This window comes from Pelodiscus sinensis, chromosome 3 (genome assembly GCF_049634645.1).
Source record: "Pelodiscus sinensis isolate JC-2024 chromosome 3, ASM4963464v1, whole genome shotgun sequence".
Classification (NCBI taxonomy): domain Eukaryota; kingdom Metazoa; phylum Chordata; order Testudines; family Trionychidae; genus Pelodiscus; species Pelodiscus sinensis.
This window is the reverse complement of record NC_134713.1, coordinates 84,312,524-84,332,551: the sequence shown is the minus strand read 5'-3', so window position 1 is coordinate 84,332,551 and position 20,028 is coordinate 84,312,524. Positions and strand designations below refer to the sequence as shown.

Genomic DNA, 20,028 nt, shown 5'->3' with positions numbered 1-20,028 from the left:
TGAATATGCAAACATGCAAATAAAATGTTACTGGCCCATCGAAAGTTTGCGAATGGGTTTGCCGGTCCATGATATAAAAAAGGTTGGGAAGTGCTGGTCTAGTATGTCCTAGTCTTAACCTGGTCTCCTGATCCCCATACTGCCTCTTTGCCCACTTTGGTCCATCTCCCAGTCCCATCCATTTCCTAGGCGCCTCAATGCAATTCCAGCCCCTACCCACCCAGATTTTCATCCCAGTCTCCCCACCTCACTATTCCTGGAGGCCCAGCTCTTCTCTGTAGTAAACTCAAACTTGTCCTTGTTTAGTGCTTGGGCGCCAGTAGGGGAATACTGACAACACTGGAGAGGCAGCCTGTGCCCTCATTTTTCATGTTCAGGGTTGAAACTTATTTTTAATGGGAAAAGCTGGGCAGATTGTTACTGGTAGCGGTGAAAAATTTGATTTAATTTCCTCAGTGCACAACAATTTATTTGAAAAAGAATTACACAAGCAGTAAAATGTTATATAATACATCTTTTTAATATGACTTAATTCTACAAGCACAAGCCCTCAGTAACTATGCTGGCCCTACACAGTATCCAGATTGGAAAATAAAGCAGGTATAGCTACCAGATAGATACTTTTTTTTCCTGCTTTCTTCTTTTTTCAAGTATGCAGACGGTCAAATGTCCCCTGAAACAGGATTTTAGCTACCTCAGGGACCTATGGTTCAAGTGTTGTTCAAAACTCTTTGAGAGTATCACACACCTCACAAATACTAGTTGGAGGAATAAGTAACAGCACATATAATATTTTTAGTACTTAAAACATTTTTGCTCTCAGAGGATTCACATGTCCACAGAAATATCCTCTGTGGGTGTTTTATTTCTTGTTTTTCTAATGATATTTTAGAAGGGGGTAAAAAGGTCATTTGACATGGCCATTTGATATCTACGTAAGCATCAATTATTCACTTAAGCTCTTATTGGTGTGCTAGCCTAATGAGTCTTTTTGATTCAGATCAGTTATTACCAACCTCATTGGTCATCTGCCTATTTACTTTACTTGGCAAGCTGATCATTGGCTGACATGACCAAAGCTCCAAAATGAAATACACACAGGCTGTGTCTACATTGGCACCCTTTTCCGGAAAAGGGATGCTAATGAGATACTTCGGAATTGCAAATGCCGCGGGGGATTTAAATATCCCCCACGGCATTTGCATGAACATGGCTGCTGCTTTTTTCCAGCTCAGGGCTTTGCTGGAGAAAAGCGCCAGTCTAGACGGGATCTTTCGGAAAAATAAAGCCTTTTCTGGAAGATCCCTTATTCCTGATTTTAAGAGGAATAAGGGATCTTCCGGAAAAGGCTTTATTTTCTGAAAGATCCCATCTAGAGTGGCGCTTTTCTCCGGCAAAGCCCCGAGCCGGAAAAAAGCGGCAGCCGTGTTCATGCAAATGCCGCGGGGGATATTTAAATCCCCCGCGGCATTTGCAATTCCGAAGTGTCTCATTAGCATCCCTTTTCCGGAAAAGGGTGCCAATGTAAACACAGCCACAGAGTCCCTTATTAGCCATTCAAGCGCAATTTTAGCACTTTTAGTAAATTTCCATACAAATGATCTGATACTAACAGAACCATGTTCCCAGAATCCTCTTGCCAATTCAGATGTACCAAGCCATAACAAACTCAAGTTCACCACATTTATTCATATCAGTCACAGTAATTTATAATAATAATTTGGAACTGTCCCAACATCCAGCACTACAGAGGCCCCTGGTAACCGAGAAGAGTAATTGCAGGAATACCTTCCTCACCTCCTGCAGCCCCAATTCAAGTATTCAAGGGGAGACAGAACCTATGGAGAATTTAGCTGTCACACTCTATGAAGCACAAGCTAACTAACATTTTCAGAGGTTCATACCTTGTCTGCTTTTTTGCAGATTTTCCCAGTCATGACAAAATTTCAAGATTCTCGTGTGAAGTATGTAGGCACTAGTGTTTCTCAATATAACATCTGTAATATTTTTAACATGGGCAAAACAGTGTATTTTCTCATAACCTCAAATGGCTGCCCTGTTTTTGTTGAAATTTTGTAGAAAACTCAGCATGAGTCAGCTCCCCAGCATGGAAAATTTCAGCCTGAATGGTAATAGTTAAGAAAATTATAAACTGAAAACAGGGTCTTATCATGAAAAGTATTGAGCAACCTTAACCATAAGGGTTGCAGCTTGTGCTGCCTATAATACATAGGAACCACCTCCACAGCTGGTGTAAATCAGCATGAATGCTAATGACTTCAATGCACCCACCTTGATTTACATGATCCAATTATCTGTATTTAGCAAAAATGTAAAGTATTATTTATCCAATATTACACAATTTTTGTAGCCATTATAGACTATCACATTATACAATTATCACGAAACATATTGGAGTGCATAATAAAAATCCTTATAAAAATGATAATCGTACATGAGTTACCACTTTGCAAAGTTAAGCAACTTTTCCATTTGCATTTCACTCCTTCCTCCATAATATAAAATGTTTGAATTATTAGAGGTTTATTCTTCCCTCAGTACAACCTCATAAATGGGAGTTACACTGAGTGTCAAAAAGAGACTAAACCAATTAAGGTGGTGAATATTAAATCATTTTATATTGATAGCATTTAAAAATGGACAAATGTGTTACAAGGGCAGAAACCAACTTTTTCATTGGATTTGCTAAAGATAATTTCTTATGCATGCTAGGAGTTTTCTGCAGGGCAGTAACAGTTTCAGGTAACATGGACTGAATCGGAAAGATGATGAAAGTCGTGAAATACTAGACTGTGTTTAAGTACTTTGTTTTAAAGCACTAGTGTACTCCATGCTCCGTATCCTTTGTATGTTAGGAAGTATTAGTGCTCATTAAAAACACAATAGGCATCAATTCTAGAGAAAATAGCCTGACATTTAATCTGCCCAATAAAATCCTGCTACTTTGCAGCATTTAGTGCAATCGGGTGAACCAATAGAGAGTCCTTTTTTGTCCTCCACTGTCTGTAATTACTGCATACCTGTCAAGACCAAGGAGCACAAATCTTTTTCTGCATACACAGTGGAGCAAATGGAGGACTCAGTAAAGAAGACCTGGTTTAAAAGCAATCATTGAGTTGCCGGCTGAAAGGAAAACAATTTATTGTAGGAGATCAGCAAAAGAATACTGCATTTGTCATTACACTGAACTACCTGGATACAGATCTTCATGGCCAGTGAATCAAAGCTTTACTAAAAGTAGTTGCTTGATAGTACGTTCAGAGAGAGAGAGAGAGAGAGAGAGAGAGAAATAGACCCTAGAGTAGCACATTATATTTTTACAGGTGTGATACATCATGCACTAAATGGCTGCCATTTCTGCTTCTTTAAGCACAAAACTTTTCAGAGGTACAGTACAATTTCTACAGAGATTTTTCACTGTACAATGCTGAGCTTCCTATGGGAATCACAAACCGTATTAGACAGGAAGCGTTTACGATAAGAATGCTGACAGTGAATGAGCTCAGAAAATACACTAAAAACACTGATTGGCACATCTTAAAAATGTTAGCAATACCCTCAATCCCTTGTTGAAAAAGGGGAAACTGTAATGTACAACCATAAGCAAGGGTTTTTTGGGGGGTAGGAGTGTCACCTGTGAATACAGGCAAGGGCTATTACTTGTTTTGATAATACACATTTAAAAGAGGGTGTCAAATTCAGACACTGCCATCGGTTTTGTTAAAAGACAGCTTACTCTATTTTTGCCTGAGCACAACACTGTTGATATAGTATATTGCAATCTAGAGAAAGAAAGTGTGATAGTGTCATTTCTTTGTAAATCTCCATGATTAATAGATATTAAAATCGTAACAGTGTGTACAAGGTCCTTCAAGGTCCTAATGCAGGAATAACTAACACTCATCCTGTTCTGTATCATTGCACTTTGCTCACATACCCACAACTGTAATCCAGAAATCTGAAGTTTTAGAGGGGTAGCCTTGTTAGTCTGTAATTGATAAAACTTTAAAAACAACGAATGGTCCTGCAGCACCTTAGAGACTAACAAAAAATGTAGATGTTTTGTGAGCTTTTCTGGGCAAAACCCACTTCTTCAGTCTACCCAGTCAGGAGGGAATATTACAGCTATCTTTCTGTCTCCTATGTAATTAATCCCGGTGGAATCAAACAATGGGCATCCCATTTACAAAGAAATCATACAGAGGATTGGAAGTCCACAGGAAGGGAAGAATGCAAGAGCTCATTCTGCCTCTTGAAACAAAGTCATTGAACTTGGGAAGATATAAGCAGAGACATCATTAGACAGACACAAGGGAACAGAGTTCTTGTGAACTGAGAAAGGTGGGTCCCTCAACTAAGGAGCGGCTGAAATCTCTGGAACTGAATAGATGAGAAACTAACTTAGGCAAATATCTTTCACCTAGAAGACAAATGAAACCAGACCCCTGTACTTTTGTGGAAGGTCCCAACTGAGAGAACGTAAACTAGGGCTGAGAAGAGGGAAGAGTGTGTGAAAAACCATCTTGAACAAAGACTGTATCTTATTAGATTAAGTTTTAGACTCAGAGGCGTGTTTTCACTTTTATTTGCTTGTAACCCTTTCTAACATTGTATCTTATTCCTGAATTTACTTAAAATACTATATTCTTTTCTTAATACATTTGTTTTACTATTAATAAAAAACAGCAGTGCTGTGTTTGAATTAAAGTGAATTGTTAACTCTAGTTAATAGGAAAAGAAAAAATGGTGGGTTTTGTTTCTTTAGAGCCATGGGCGTCCAACCAGTTCTGAAGCAGTAGCCACTATAGTACCCATAGCCACTATAATGTACTTGCCACACTCAACCAGCCAAATAACCATATAGTTCAAGCCAACTAGCCACACACAGCTGGCCAAACAGCTGCAAATGGTTAGTGAGCTGGACACTGCGGCTAGAGGAAAAATGACCTATATTATTTCCCTGAACTGTCCAGGAGAAAGCTGAATATTGAAGAGGTCACACTTTTGGAAAAGTTCAAAGATCAAAAACCAATATCAGGGATGATTCTGGAAATACAGAAATAAAATTGGAGCTCTCTGAGAACTGGAAATAGAAATATAAAAAGTTCATTAGCATTGACAAAGTAAATAGGAATATGATAATATTGAAATAGCATGAAATGTAAAATGTTCACATAAGTGAAATATAGAGTACTACACTATTTTCCAAATATAACAGAAGAAGTATAGACATAAAGCAAATGCATAGATTGCTGATACATTTTCTGTCATCACAGAAGTCAATGGGAGTCTTAACACTGACTTCAATAGGCTTTGATATTGTAGCAGTATCAAAAAGAAAAGACAGAACAAACAAACAAACTCTACAGCCAGATGGATATGCAGTCTCTCCATACATGGGTGCAGTTCTGAGACAAATAAAGGGGGCGCAAGATATCTGAGGTACTAACAGAGAGAGATCATTTTAAGAGAACTGCATTATCTTTATTAGGTAAAAAACTAAACAAAAGCAAAAGACATGTTAGAAAAGTCAATAACTTCGGAGAAAAATGTAAAACAAATAATGTTCATTAACTGTGAAAATGAACCCTCTGAAGCCCTCAATGGAGTCCCAAACAGCAATGTACAGAAAATGGCTAACAGGGAATACAGCTAACGAAAAGGGACTGCAAAACCATGAAACATTTTTCTAGCTATAAAAATGAGAAATCCTTTGGCACCTTATAGACTAACAGATTTATTGGAGCATAAGCTTTCGTGGGCAAAGACCCATTTTGTCAAATCTGAACATTTTATATCTGACGAAGTGGGTCCTTAAGGGTATGTCTACACAGCAAAGTTATTTTGAAATAACAGCCGTTATTTTGAAATAACTTTAGCAGCGTCTACACAGCCAAACTGCTATTTTGAAATTAATTCAAAATAGCAGAGGGCTTATTTCAAAATTGGTAAACCTCTTTCCATGAGGAATAGCACCAATTTTAAAATAAGCGCTGTGTAGACGCTTACGTCAAAATTGGGGGCCTCCAGCTCTTCCCAGGGTGCCCTGCTGGCCGCCCTGGCCACAAGGTAACTTCAGACCTGATGCCCTGCCGGAACCAGTTCCGGCTAGCATTAAATGCGATTCAGCATTCAATCAGTGTGGATGTGCTATTTTGAAATAGCAAAAAGCTATTTTGAAATGCATTTTGTGTGTAGACGCGTTATTTCAAAATAAGATATTTCAAAATAACTATTTCAAATTTAGATATTTTGAAATAATGCTGTAGTATAGACATACCCTCAGGTGCCACAGGACTTCTAGTTGTTTTTGCAGATTCAGACTAACACGGCTATCCCATGATATTTCTAGCTATATATCCTCAGCATTCCTAAAGTCACTGATTGTTTTCATACGTTAAAAAATTTATACTGTCAACACTGAAAATTAATGTAACAGAAAACTTTTTAAAGTTATAAGCTTCCAATGTGGACTATAGACAAGAACTCTGGCAAGAAAGAGACTGTAGTGGTTAATGTTTCATATCTGAGAGCAAGAATTAAAACCTGAAGGCAAAATGAGCAAATAGGAAATCAAGTACAAATGGAAGCAATATACCCTTGACTTCTTCACCAGTACTCAGATTACTCTGGCTGGTTTGTACCCAAGATAGGTGGCACAGTCTGTTTGGGAAAAGGGGGCCCTCACGATTTTCCTATTGCAGCTTTCCTTTTGAAGGGAGGCGACATCTGCCTGGAAGGTGAGAGGCTAGGACCCAGAGCAATTGCCTCAATAGCTCTAGGAGGAAGGAGGCAGGACAGCTCGTACGTTATTTTCAAAACACACATAAAGAAAGGCTCCTGGAAAGGGTGCTGCTACTGCCGCTAGGAAAACAAGGGTATTTCCACACTACAGCGTTATTTCAAAATATCTTATTTAGAAATAGTTAATTTGAAATAACTTATTTCGAAATAATGCATCTACACACAAAATGCATTTCGAAATAACATTTTGTTATTTCAAAATAGCATGTCCACACTGAGTGGACTCTGAATCACATTTAAGGCTGGCCGGAACCAGTGCCGGTAGGGCACCAGGTCAGGACTTACTGTGTCGGGCTGTTGCCTGAGGCTAACTGAGGTCTGTGCTTAAAGACTGCCCCTGCCTCCTCCCGGACAGCCAGTTCTCAGGTGTCCCTGCTTGCTTGCCTACCTCGATGAGGGACAGCAAAGAATTTTGTCTCTGCGTGCCCTGGTTGCCCTCACTTGGGCACCACAGCACTCTGCAACATGGAGCCGGAGCCGCCCCAGGCACTCTGGTGCTTCTCTTGGACGTGTTGCTGTAAGCCTGGCTGCACTTTCTCCAGACTGCCATCTGGGAGATCCATCGGGGGGCTGTCAGTATCCAGGAGGCCCTGCGGGAGAGCTTCCACCCTGAGGAGCACTAAGAGCCTCTCTGGTCTGCCCCACTGGGGGCTTGGGCCTCATTCCTCCCTCATGTTCTTCCACTTACCCCTCCTTAACCCCCCTTCCTGATGTCAAATAAAATACATGTATTTTCATAAACACAAACTCTCTTTATTTAACAAAACTGGGGGGGGGGGAGGGGATGAAACTCTGGTGAGACTGGGGAAAGGAGGTGGGAGAGGGGAAAAGAGAAGGTGGGAGAGGGGATGGGGAAACCTGGGAGGAGGGAGCTGGAAGGGGGAAGCAAGGAGAAGAAGCGGGAGGGGAAGCTCAGGGGTGGGGGTCTCGACGGACCAACTTGATTGTCATGCAAATCTGCTCCTGGGTTCGCATGTGGCCTTTGGTGGCCAGGCTGGCAGCTATGCTGCCTTAGATGGCCTCATTCCTCCGTCGAGTGTGGAGATCATGGATGTTGGGGGCATACCCCTCCCAATCCTGAATAAGGTCCATGATCTCCACCCTGGACCAGGAAGGTGCCCACCTTCTCCGGGCCCTGGCAGGCTCCTTGGAGCTGGCAGACTGCTCCTGGGGAGTGGTGGAGGGCTGGCTGCCAGTGGCTTGCTGGCTGATGTTTTGGAGCCACTGGGTCAGGGGCTGACAGGCTTGGAGCTGGGACAGTCACTGTGGCCAGAGTCAACCCCTTTAAGAGCTTCGGGGAGGCAGGAGGGAGAGGAGCATTCTTCGTTGAGGCTGGAGTGGCCACCAGGGAACCCTGGGAAGGCTGGAGGCCCCCTATTTTGAAATAAGGGTCTACACAGCACTTATTTAAAAATAGCAATTTCAAATTTGGCGTTATTCCTCGTGGAATGAGGTTTACCAAATTCGCAATACGTGCTTCGCTATTTCAAATTATTTCAAAATAGTGGTTTGGCTGTGTAGACGCTAGTAAAGTTATTTCGAAATAACTTTGCTGTGTAAACATACCCTAAGCTACTCTCTGTTATGTTAGGGATTGCTACAAACATATGGGCTACGTCTACACTGGCCCTTTTTCCGGAACGGGCATGTAAATTTCAGCAGTCGTCGTAGGGAAATCCGCGGGGGATTTAAATATCCCCCGCGGCATTTAAATAAAAATGTCCGCCGCTTTTTTCCGGCTTTTAAAAAAGCCGGAAAAGAGCGTCTAGACTGGCCCCGATCCTCCGGAAAAAGTGCCCTTTTCCGGAGGCTCTTATTCCTACTTTGAAGGGCACTTTTTCCGGAGGATCGGGGCCAGTCTAGACGCTCTTTTCCGGCTTTTTTAAAAGCCGGAAAAAAGCGGCGGACATTTTTATTTAAATGCCGCGGGGGATATTTAAATCCCCCGCGGATTTCCCTACGACGACTGCTGAAATTTACATGCCCCTTCCGGAAAAGGGGCCAGTGTAGACGTAGCCATGGACTTCTATCTGCTCATTTTGGATTGTGAGTCTTGTTTGAATATGCAGCTGGAGGAACTAAGCAACTTTATAAAGGGACTTCACTTTGGGTTTGTGCTAAAATATATAATCTGGCCTCTTCCCCCAGTTATTATTATTTATTTATTTATGTTACAAGAAGGACTTCCTTTTGGAGAAACTTTGGAAGTGAAGAAGCTTCGAGGGGTAGCCGAGTTAGTCTGTAACAGGAAAAACTTAAACAACAAATAGTCTAGTAGCACCTTAAAGACTAACATGTAGATGGCACAGCCCACTTCTTCAGATGACTGGAAGTGAGCTTAGGCACAAAAACTTCCTTGATGAATGTATTTAGTCATTACCGCCTATCCCCAGTCATTCAGCTAACTTGCCTGGACAAAATCTGTTTTCTAAGGCTCCACGTCAGAATGTCAGTTATAAGAAAGCAACAGAGCTGCCCAATAACACGAGGTTTTTGATGAAGAGGAAGATACTCATTTTCTGATTCAAATACAGCTCTGATTATTGCTGACTGCTGAGATATACACAAGAGTAATCATCAATGGCTGGATTTGCAAATCCCCTTTATCCATCGTATTCCCAACAAACTTATCTCCAAGAACCGAGGAGATACAAACGTTACACTGTAAAAATAACTCTTGCCTTCCATGTTATTAAGGGCACTCCAGTCCCATGGTGGTCCCACTACAGGGTTTCTTAGTAATCTGCCACAGAGCAACAAGTCCTATGGTAGAACTGCTTTCATGGACATGCTGTGCTAGCTGCAGGGAGCATGCAATGGAGTTCTTGTGATTATAGTCACTCACTGTTTTTAAAATTACAATTTGCATATCCATATGTTGGAACCCACTGAAAATTTGCTAAGGTACTATTGATATTAATGAAACTATAAAAGCGGCACAATAATAATTGTAAGCATCACATTTGTAAAGGTGAAAGTAAGCAGGTACATCCTGATGCGCAGCTCCAGCAAGAGCTGGCTGAGCTGCAGCAATCACCAACTGGGAGCTATTTAACAAACTGGCAGGGACCTGGGTTGCAATAGGACAGTACCTGTAAGAAATTTTAAGTTACTTTCACTGCTGCATTTGAGACCTAATCAGGGCTGGCCCGAGCTCTTTTGGCGCCCTGGGCCTCGGTGCGCGGCACCACCCCCAGGCGCACGGCGCTTATGCTGCCTAGTCTGACCCAGCTAGTGCTGCTGGCACGCGCGCCGGGCCGTGCAGGACCCCGCAGCCGTGCAGGGAAGGGCACTGCTGGCCCGTGCCACGGGGCCAGTGCCGCGGGAGCCATGTGCACGGCGCCTGATGGCAGCTGTAAGGGACGCCGCGCGCCCCTTACAGCTGCCATCAGGCACCCCCAATCAGTTGGCGCCCCGGGTAGCTGCCCGGTTTGCCCATGCCTCAGTCCGGCCCTGGACCTAATTATCCTCTGAACATTAGGATGGATGTCTGAATACTCTGTCTAAAAATGGAAAACCAATGAAAACAACTTTTAGTAACACCTTTGTAGCTTATTGGGAATCTTCTCTTTGGCACCAATCCTATCTGAAGGAATAACTCAATTTATAGAGTCTGTACTGTAACAGGAATATCAGCTTGCTCTCTGTGACCTCTTCTCTCTGATTTTTCTAAGGTGCCTATCATGGCATCATCCAAGTGTATCTAAAAGAGTACATGGTGACATCAATAAAAATGTATGTTTTTGAGTATAGTTTACACATCAGTGACAATAATTTGAAAAATTTGACCAACAGAGGACACAGAGTCCTTAAAGCTCACCTGGAAAAGATCTTTTGCTTCTCTATGATATATACAGAATACATGAAAAGCAACTGTTGTTATTTAATCTTGTTTTTAATTTCTCTTTAGGATCATCAGATCTGGTCTTCAATGATTTTAATGGAGGATATATTAAGGGGAACTTTCATGGAAACTGTTCAGGAAGGACAGGCAGGGGAGAAAAGGTGGAGGAGTTGCACAGTATGTAAGGGTACGTCTACACTACAGCGCTAGTTCGAACTAACTTAGTTCGAATTAGTTAATTTGAACTAAGCTAATTCGAACTAACGCGTCTAGAACTAAAAACTAGTTCGAATTAGCGTTTTGCTAATTTGAACTAGCAAGTCCACATTGAGTGGACTCTGAACAGGGCTTAAGGATGGCCGGAAGCAGTGCCGGCAGGGCATAAAAGGAGGACTTAGAGCATGGAGATGCTGTCTCAGGCTAGCCGAGGGCTGCGCTTAAAGGGTCCCGACCCCCACCCCGGACACACAGTTCTAAGGGGTGCCCCGCTTGCAAAGAAGTTCTGGCTTGGAGTGCCCGGAGTACCCACACTGGGCACATCACACCACTCGGCCATCAGCCCGGCTGCACTTGCCGCAGGCTGCCATCTGGGGAGAGGGGGCAATTGGGGGGCTGCAGGAGAGCTTCCACCCCCAGAAGCCTGCAGAGCCAGCCCAGTCCGCCCCATCGGGGGCTCGTACCCCATTCCTCCCTCACCTCCTTCCACTTACCCTTCCCTAGCCCCCATTCTTATTGATGTACAAAATAAAGACAACGTTTCTTCCAACATTGACTCTGTCTTTATTGAACAAAACTGGGGGAGACTGGGAAAAGGAGGTGGGAGAGGGGAAGAGAAAGGCTGGGAGAAGGGAGGGCAACTAACATGATCAGGGGTTGGGAACAGGTCCCAGATGAAGAAAGGCTACAGAGACTGGGACTGTTCAGCTTAGAAAAGAGGAGACGGAGGGGGGACAGGATAGAGGTCTCTAAAAGCAGGGGTTGGGTGGAGAGGGTGCATTCAGAAAAGTTCTTCCTGAGTTCCCATAAAGAAGGACTAGAGGACACCAAAGGAAAGGAATGGGTAGCAGGCTTCACACTAGTAAGAGAAAGTTGTTCTTGACAAAGCAAATAGTTAACCTGCGGAACTCCTTGCTGCAGGAGGCTGTGAAGGCTACAACTAGAACAGAGTTTAAAGGGAAGTGAGATCAAGTCATGGAGGTTGGGTCCATGGAGTGGTATTAGCCAGGGGGTAGGAGTGGTGTCCCTGCCCAAAGTTTGTGGAAGGCTGGAGAGGGATGGCACGAGACAAATGGCTTGGTCACTGTCTTCGGTCCATCCCCTCCAGAGTCCCTAGGGTTGGCCGCTGTTGGCAGACAGGCTACTGGGCTAGATGGACCTTTGGTCTGACCCAGGACGGCCATTGTAAGCTCAGGGCTCAGGGTCGGGGGTCTCAGTGGACCCCCTTGATTTTCATGCACACCTGCTCCTGGGTGGCCAGGCTGGCAGCTCTCCTGCCCTAGCCGGCCACTTTCCTGTGCCTAGTGCGGAGATCGTGGACGAGGTCCACGATGTCCGCACTAGCCCAGGAAGGTGCCCGCCTCTTGCGGTCCAGGGCAAGCTCCCGGGAGCTGCCAGCCTGGTCCCGGCAAGAGGGGGTGGGCTGGGGGGCATCGGGTGGGTGGCTCTGTGCCGTGCCAGGTGCAGGGTCTGCTAGCTGGGTGCTGGCAGGCTTGCACCTGGCACGGGCACCGTAGCCAGCCTGTGCCTCTTTAAGGGGTCCGGGGCCGGGAGGGGGGCATAGAGTTTCCCTGGTGTTGGCCAGAGTGGCCACCAGGGAAACCTGGGGAGGGCTAGCCTCCCACTAGTTCGAACTAAAGGGCTACACAGCCCTTAGTTCGAACTAGCTAGTTCGAACTAGGCTTAATCCTCGTAAAATGAGGTTTACCTAGTTCGAACTAAGCGCTCCGTTAGTTCGAATTAAGTTCGAACTAACGGAGCGCTAGTGTAGCGCCTAGGAAAGTTAGTTCGAACTAACATCCGTTAGTTCGAACTAACTTTGTAGTGTAGACATACCCTAAGAGAGCAGTATGAGTGCTCAGAACTCCAGCATAAAGCTGGAGAAAAGCCTGTTGAGAGTCTCTGGGTTAAATGTATATGTGGGCGCAACAAGGATGATGTCATGGTCTGTGTCTGCTATAGACCATCAGATCAGGTAGATGAAGTAGAGGAGGCTTTCTTCAGACAACTAATAGAAGCTTCCAGATCACAGGCCCTGGTTCTCGTGGGGGACTTTAATCACCCTGATATCTGTTGGGAGACCAATACAGCAGTACACAGACAATCCAGGAAGTTTTTGGAGAATATTGGGGATAACTTCTTGGTACAAGTGCTGAAGGAACTGATCAGGGACCATGTGCCACTTGGCCTGCTACTCACAGACAGGGAAGAACTAGTAGGGGAAGTAGATGTGGGTGGCAACTTGGACACCAGTGATCACGAGATGGTAGATTTCAGGATCCTGACAAAAGGAAGAAAGGAAAGTAGCAAAAAACACACCCTGGACTTCAGAAAAGCAGACTTTGACTCCCTCTGAGAACTGGTGGGCAGGATCACCTGGGATGCTAACATGAAGGGGAAAGGAGTCCAGGAGAGCTGGCAGTATTTTAAAGAAGCCTTATTGAAGGTACAGGAACAAACTATACCAATGCGCAATAAGAAAAGCAAATATGGTAGGCAACCAGAGCAAATATGGTAAGATTAACAGTGAAATCCTTGGTGAGCTAAAAAACAAAAAGGAAGCTTGCAAGAAGTGGAAACTTGGACAAATGACAAAGGAGGAGTATGAATATATCGCTCGAGCATGCACGGGCATAATCAGGAAGGCCAAAGTGCAATTGGAATTAGAGCTAACAAGGGATGTGAAGGAAAACAAGAAAGGTTTCTACAGGCATGTTAAGAGGGAGGTCAGGGAAGGTGTGGGACCCTTACTGGATGAGTAAGGTAACCTATGACAGATGATGTGAGAAAAGCTGGAGTTCTCAGTGCTTTTTTTGGCTGTGTCTTCACAGACAAGGTCAGCTCCCAGACTACTGCACTAGGCCACACTGTATGGGAAGCCCTTGGTGGGGAAAGAACAGGTTAAGAACTATTTTTAAAAGTTGGACATATTCAAATCCATGGGGCCAGATCTAATGCATCTGAGGGTGCTGAGGGAGTTGACTGATGTGATTGCAGAACCATTGGCCATTATCTTTGAAAACTCATGGAGATCGGGAGAGGTCCTGGATGATTGGAAAAAAGGCAAATGTAGTCCCCATCTTTAAAAAAGGGAAGAAGGACAATCCAAGACACTAGAGACCAGTCAACCTTACCTCAGTCCCTGGAAAAATCATGGAGGGGATCCTCAAGGAATCCATTTTGAAGCACTTTGAAGGAAGGAAAGTGATCAGGAATAGTCAGCATTGATTCACCAAGGGCAAGTCAGGCCTGATCAACCTGATTGACTCTGTAGACATTGGAAAATCAGTGGATGTAAAATACCTAGACTTTAGCAAAGTTTTTGATATAGTCTCTCACAATGTTCCTGCCAGCAAGTTAAGGAAGTATGGATTGGATAAATGGACTGTAAGGTGGATAGAAAGCTGGCTAGATTGTCAGGGCCAACGGGTAGTGATATCTGGTTAGCAGTTGGTTTCAAGCAGAGTGCCTTGAAGGTCAGTCTAGGACCAGTTTTGTTAAGCATCATTATTAATGGGTTGGATGAGGGGATAGATTGCACCCTCAGCAAGTTTGCAGATGACACTATGCTAGGGGGAGAGGTAGATACATTGAAGAGTAGGGATAGGGTCCAGAGTGACCTAGAAAAATTGGAGGATTGGGCCAAAACAAATCTGATGAGGTTCAACAAGGACAACTGCAGAGTCCTGAACTTGGGATGCAAGAATCCCAAGCATTGTTACAGGCTGGGGACTGAATGGCTAAGCAGCAGTTCGGCAGAAAAGGATCTGGGGATTACAATCGATGAGAAGCTGGATATGAGTCAACAGTGTGCCCTTGTAGCCAATAAGGCTAATGGCATATTAGGGTGAGTTAGGAAGAGCATTTCCAGCAGAGCTAGAGAAGTTATTAGTCCCCTTTATTCAGCACTGGTGAGGCCACATCTGGAGTACTGCATCCAATTCTGAGCTTCCCATTACAGAAAGGATGTGGACACATTGGAGAGGGTCTAGCAGAGGGCACCAAGATGATTAGGGCGTTGGAGCATGTGACTTATGAGGAGAGGCTGAGTGATTTGGACTTGTTTAGTCTATAGAAGAGTGAGGGGGGATTTGATAGAAGCCTTCAACTACCTGAAGGGAGGTTCCAAGAGGATGGAGAGAAGCTGTTCTCAGTAGTGACAAAAAAAAAACAAATGGTCTGGTAGCACTTTATATGCTAACACAGGGGTCTCCAAACTACGGCCCGGGGGCCGGATGCGGCCCGCGAGGCCCTCTCATCCGGCCCGTGGAGACCTTTTTGGATTCAAAGGCAGAAGAAATGAGATTGTTTCAAAACCCATTTGAAGCAGATGTGGCCAGTTGCCCAGATGAACTGCAGCTGGAAGTCATTGAGTTGCAAGCAAATGACCTCTTTAGGGACAAGTTCAAAATAGGACTGGTGGGTTTTTACCAGTTTTTGCCCAAGGAAGACTTTCCTAATGTCAAAACTTTTGCATCAAGGTACCTTTCAATCTTTGGAACAACATACCTGTGTGAACAAACATTTTCAAGAATGAAATACGTGAAGAACAATTTGAGAACAAACTTGTCTGATGATAATCTCAGGTCACTGTTGATGTTAGGGACAACAAATCTAAAGCCAGAAATGTCTGCTATTTTGGCATCCAGGAAACAATTTCACCATTCACACTAATACAGGTGTTCATGTGTAGTGTATGAATGTGTTATTAAATAATAACTGAATAAAATAATATTAAATACATAATTAAAAACAACATCCATGTTTTGATTGTTTTTTATTTGGACCTCAAGTGTGTAGTCGGCCCCCGAACTGCTGTTTGATAGTTAATGCGGCCCTCGGGCTGAAAAGTTTGGAGACCCCTGTGCTAACAAAACATGTAAATGGTATCATGAGCTTTTGTGGGCACAGCCCACTTCTTCAGATGACTGGAGTTATAATGGATGGCAGTGGAGGAGGCCTAGGTTGGATATTAGGAAAAACTATTTCCCTAGGAGCATGGTGAAGTACTGGAATGGGTTACCCAGGGAGGTGGTATAATCTCCATCCCTACTAGTTTTTAAATCCCAGCTTGACAAAGCCCTGGCTGGAATGGTTTTGTTGGTGTTGGTCCTGCTTTGGGGAGGGCATTGGACTCGGTGACCTCCTGCGATCTTTTCAAACCTTATGATTCTATGATTCTTTATACACTATAAGACAAAAGGATACAGCCCTATTATTTTCCCCAGCAAGTCATCTTTAAGGTCAAATCGTCATACCATTAGAGATAATAGTAGCGTTGCCCTGGACTTTAAAGACATCAGCATTTGGACATTAGTGAAGCTCTCTCATACAGCTGGAAAATAAAAGCCATTTCTGAATATATGTTGATGGAAAGAAGTTTAGTGAATACTTGAGCCAAGAGGTTTATTTGGCAGAAGTAAGCTCTTCCTTTTTAGCCAACACAAATTATATTGCACATGGGAATCTAAATAAATTGTGCACATCTTTCTAATGAATGGGTGGGGGAAAGCCTTAATGGCTTGAAATAGAGCATTAATTAGCTTTAAAGCAGTTTATGTGGTAAAATGAAAAAACATGCTTCCTAAAAGCAATATTCAGCTCATGACATCACTTTAATTTGCTTGCTCCATATCTGTTTTAAATGTCTCTCCATCTCCAAATTTACCATTGCCACTGCTTTATACAGTACCATGTATAAACATGTAACAAAGCTAATTAGAACAAAAAGCTTTAAGAACTATATTTACTAAACTCATCAGATCCCAATCACATCAGCAGAACTATCACTGGCCATGTGGGGAATGGGAAGAGGATTGAGAAAGGGCTGCACAGTGGCCGGAGTCTTCAAAGGCATTCTGGTTGCTTTAGCCAGAATTTCTCTGGGGTAGTACACAGAGTGGGAACTCTATGACCTCATGAACACTGCAGGGTCATTCCCCTGGCCCTGAACACCAGCTGGTGTGAGGGATAGAACAAAAGCTCTTCTTTAGCCCTCTCTGTTTCTTTCTCCCTCGTCACCATGATTGTGCTTAGAGGAAAGAAGCTGGAAAGAATGTATGTGTGCGATCAGAGTGTGTTTGTTCTTTGTGCACCAGTGTAGGGCTGACCACCATCTGAATTAAAATATGTTACTAGAGTTGGCCACAACTCAGGATTTTTGCCTTGTGAGAAATTTTAAGATTTCTAATTTTATTTCATTATGAATTGAGCCAAAGCCACATTTAAAAAAAAAAAATCTCGAGAGCCAGAAATCCCCTCTAGAACATGTATTTCAGAACCAGTCACATGGTATTTCCAAAATGAAGTACATTCCCTGGGACCGGCAGCCATTGACCGAAATTGACATTCTTATCAGTGTATTGCATGATGAGTTGCTCTGGAATGGGGGACCTTGGAAGCCCTGTCGTTCCTAGGCCCAGGGCAGTTAGTTCACATGGTGAGGCTAGCCTGGAGCCCCGGAACCTGGAAGCCCAGCCTCTGCAGCGGCCCACCAGGTAAGTTTCCAGGGCTATGTCTACACTGGCGGGTTCTTGTGCAAGAACCTGCAGAGCGTCCACACTGCCTGCTCACTCCTGCACAAGAAGATTTACAGTACGGCGTCGGAAGACAGGGCTTCTTGCACAAGAGCTATGTTCTTTTCTCACAAGTGTAAGCCCTCTTGTGCAAGAGGGCAGTGGGGAAGCGCAGCAGGGGTTTCTTGCACAAGAAAGCCCTAAGGCTAAAATGGCCATCAGAGCTTTCTTGCGCAAGAGAGCATCCACACTGCCATGGATGCTCTTGCACAAAAGCACATGGCAGTGTGGACGTGTTCTTGCGCAAGAGTTCTTGCGCAAGAACCCTTGCTCAAGTTGTTTTTGTGCAAGAACCCGCCCGTGTAGGCATAGCCCAGGATTCCAGCAAATCCCTCCTTTCAATCTGAAGAACATTCAAACTCAACTCACTTTCACAAGACAATTTGGATTCCCCACATCAGCATTTTCAGGCCTAACGCTGTTGTTGGAAAATTTCTGACTAGCTCTAATGTTTATATAGTGGAGCAACATCTTGAAAGGTAAATCTGGTGAACTCTCACATTTGCTGGTTTATTTCTGACAGTAAATCTTCAAAGAATCTGAAAGCTGAACAGCAGGTTCAAGAATTTCCAGGCACCTGCAAGAATGTCCTTCTGCCCTGACATGTGTCAGAATGTCTTTGTGCTGTCTGCTGTAGTTGTATTTCATTCAGAGCAAGAAATACTGCAGCCAGGTGGAACCAGAGTTCCCAAGTGAACAGCACACAGAGGATTACATTGTCGTTTTGAATTCTGATCTTCCATAACACCCTCCACTCCCCCACACAGATAAAAATAGCAAAAATCACAAAAGGGAAGGGAGGTTTCATTCTATCTCCTCCTATTCAGCACTTTCATGAATCATAAGAACATAGTGTAGAATCTACATTCTACTCGATTATAAACTACAGTAGGCTTGATCCTGTGAGAGGCTGGTTGACCTAAAGACAAAGAAGAACTCTTTCTTCTTGTTGATGAGAATGGAAGACTCTCAACACTTCATAGACCAAACCTGCCTTTCTTTTGTTGAGACCTCACAAACATTCATAAGGTCATATCTAAAACTCCTCAACTGCCTTAAAGCAGTAACTGTTGTCTTTATTTGGTTTTTGAAGGGAAAAAAACATATACAAAGATCCAATATACACATTTCCCTCCCACTTCACCAAGTCCTTCTGTCCTGGCCAAAGGAACAACCTGAATCATGAAACTAATAAAACAAAATGGTTGTTAATAGCCACACTAAGGGGAAACCAGGTTGCCTGTAGAAAATGGAAATCCAGAACCTGGCCTACTTATTCCTATTAGTTAAGCGAGCTGACCAATACACAGCTAGTGAAAAAGCTGACAAGTGGGTGAAATCATAGAAGAAACAAATCTATCCATAAAAAAGAACAACAGGATGTCTCACTTTTGGCTTTGAATTAGTCATTACCTATCATGTCCAGCTTTTACTATACATATGAGAGAAATACTGTAATTATTATTATCATGAACATTTATAATGCAATAAAGCTTCTAAATCGCAACTAAGGAAGGCTAATTGTGTGTGGTACTGTACATCTAATAAAAAACTGTCTCTGTCCCAACTACATTTTCATCAGCACTCATCATGATGAACATTTCAAATGGCACCGATTGGGACAGACAAGGAAATGAATGCCAAAATAATTCAGGACCCTGTGATGGAGAAGCCGATCCCCACACTCAAGTCAGCTGGCCGGCAGGTGCTGGCAGCTGTAGGGACGGGGCCGCAGCTGCCACGAAAACTAAACAGCACGCAGGCGGTGCAAGCACCAGGGGGCATGGGATGCAGGCAGTAGGCGGGAAAGGGGAGGGCAAAGCCCCCACAATCACCGGCAGCCTGGCAGCACCTGCCAGCTGTGGGAACACTGCTGCTGCCACGGAAGGCAAGTGGTGGATCGACAGCACAGGCGCGGTAGAGCTGGGAGCCAGGCAGTAGGACCCTAGGACCCAGGAGGGGGCAGCCAGTACACTGAGCATACGGGAGCGGGACGCCGGCTGGGACGCTGAAAAGAGAGGCATTTGGGAGCAAAAGGGGGGAGGAGAGCAGGGTCTGGCTGCGCTCTCATCCCTCTCAGGTGGAGAAGGCGAGCTCAGAGGGTGGAGGGCGCCAAGGGCAACGGATGCCCAGGACGCCAACGCTGACTGCGATGGAATTTCCCCAAGAGGCGAGCGGAGCAACCCGACGGCAAGTGACCAACCTGGCCGAGCCAGGAGCCGAACAGTAACGGCCCAAGCAGCAAGGTGGGGAGAGTCAGCGTGACTGGCCACCCGGGACTGAAAGGGTACATCTAAACTACATGGCTCCGTCGATGGAGCAATGTAGATTTGTTTGTTCGGCAAAGGGAAATGAAGCCATGATTTAAATAATCGCGGCTTCATTTAAATTTAAATGGCTGCCCTGCTCTCCCGATCAGCCGTTTGTCGGCAGATCGGGGCAGTCTGGATGCTCCCCTGCCAACATGAAAGCCCTTTATTGACCTCCCTGGTAAACCTCATCCTACGAGGCATAATGGGGAGGTCGATAAAGGGCTTTCAGGTCGGCGCGGCTTCATTTCCCTTTGCC

General features: G+C 44.2%; 1 protein-coding gene across 2 annotated transcripts in view; it reads right to left on the bottom strand.

Moving 5' to 3' along the window:
- Positions 1 to 20,028, bottom strand: part of SLC35F1 (solute carrier family 35 member F1) — a 363,009-nt gene that overhangs the window by 239,343 nt on the left and 103,638 nt on the right. The gene's annotated exons all lie outside the window — the stretch shown is intronic.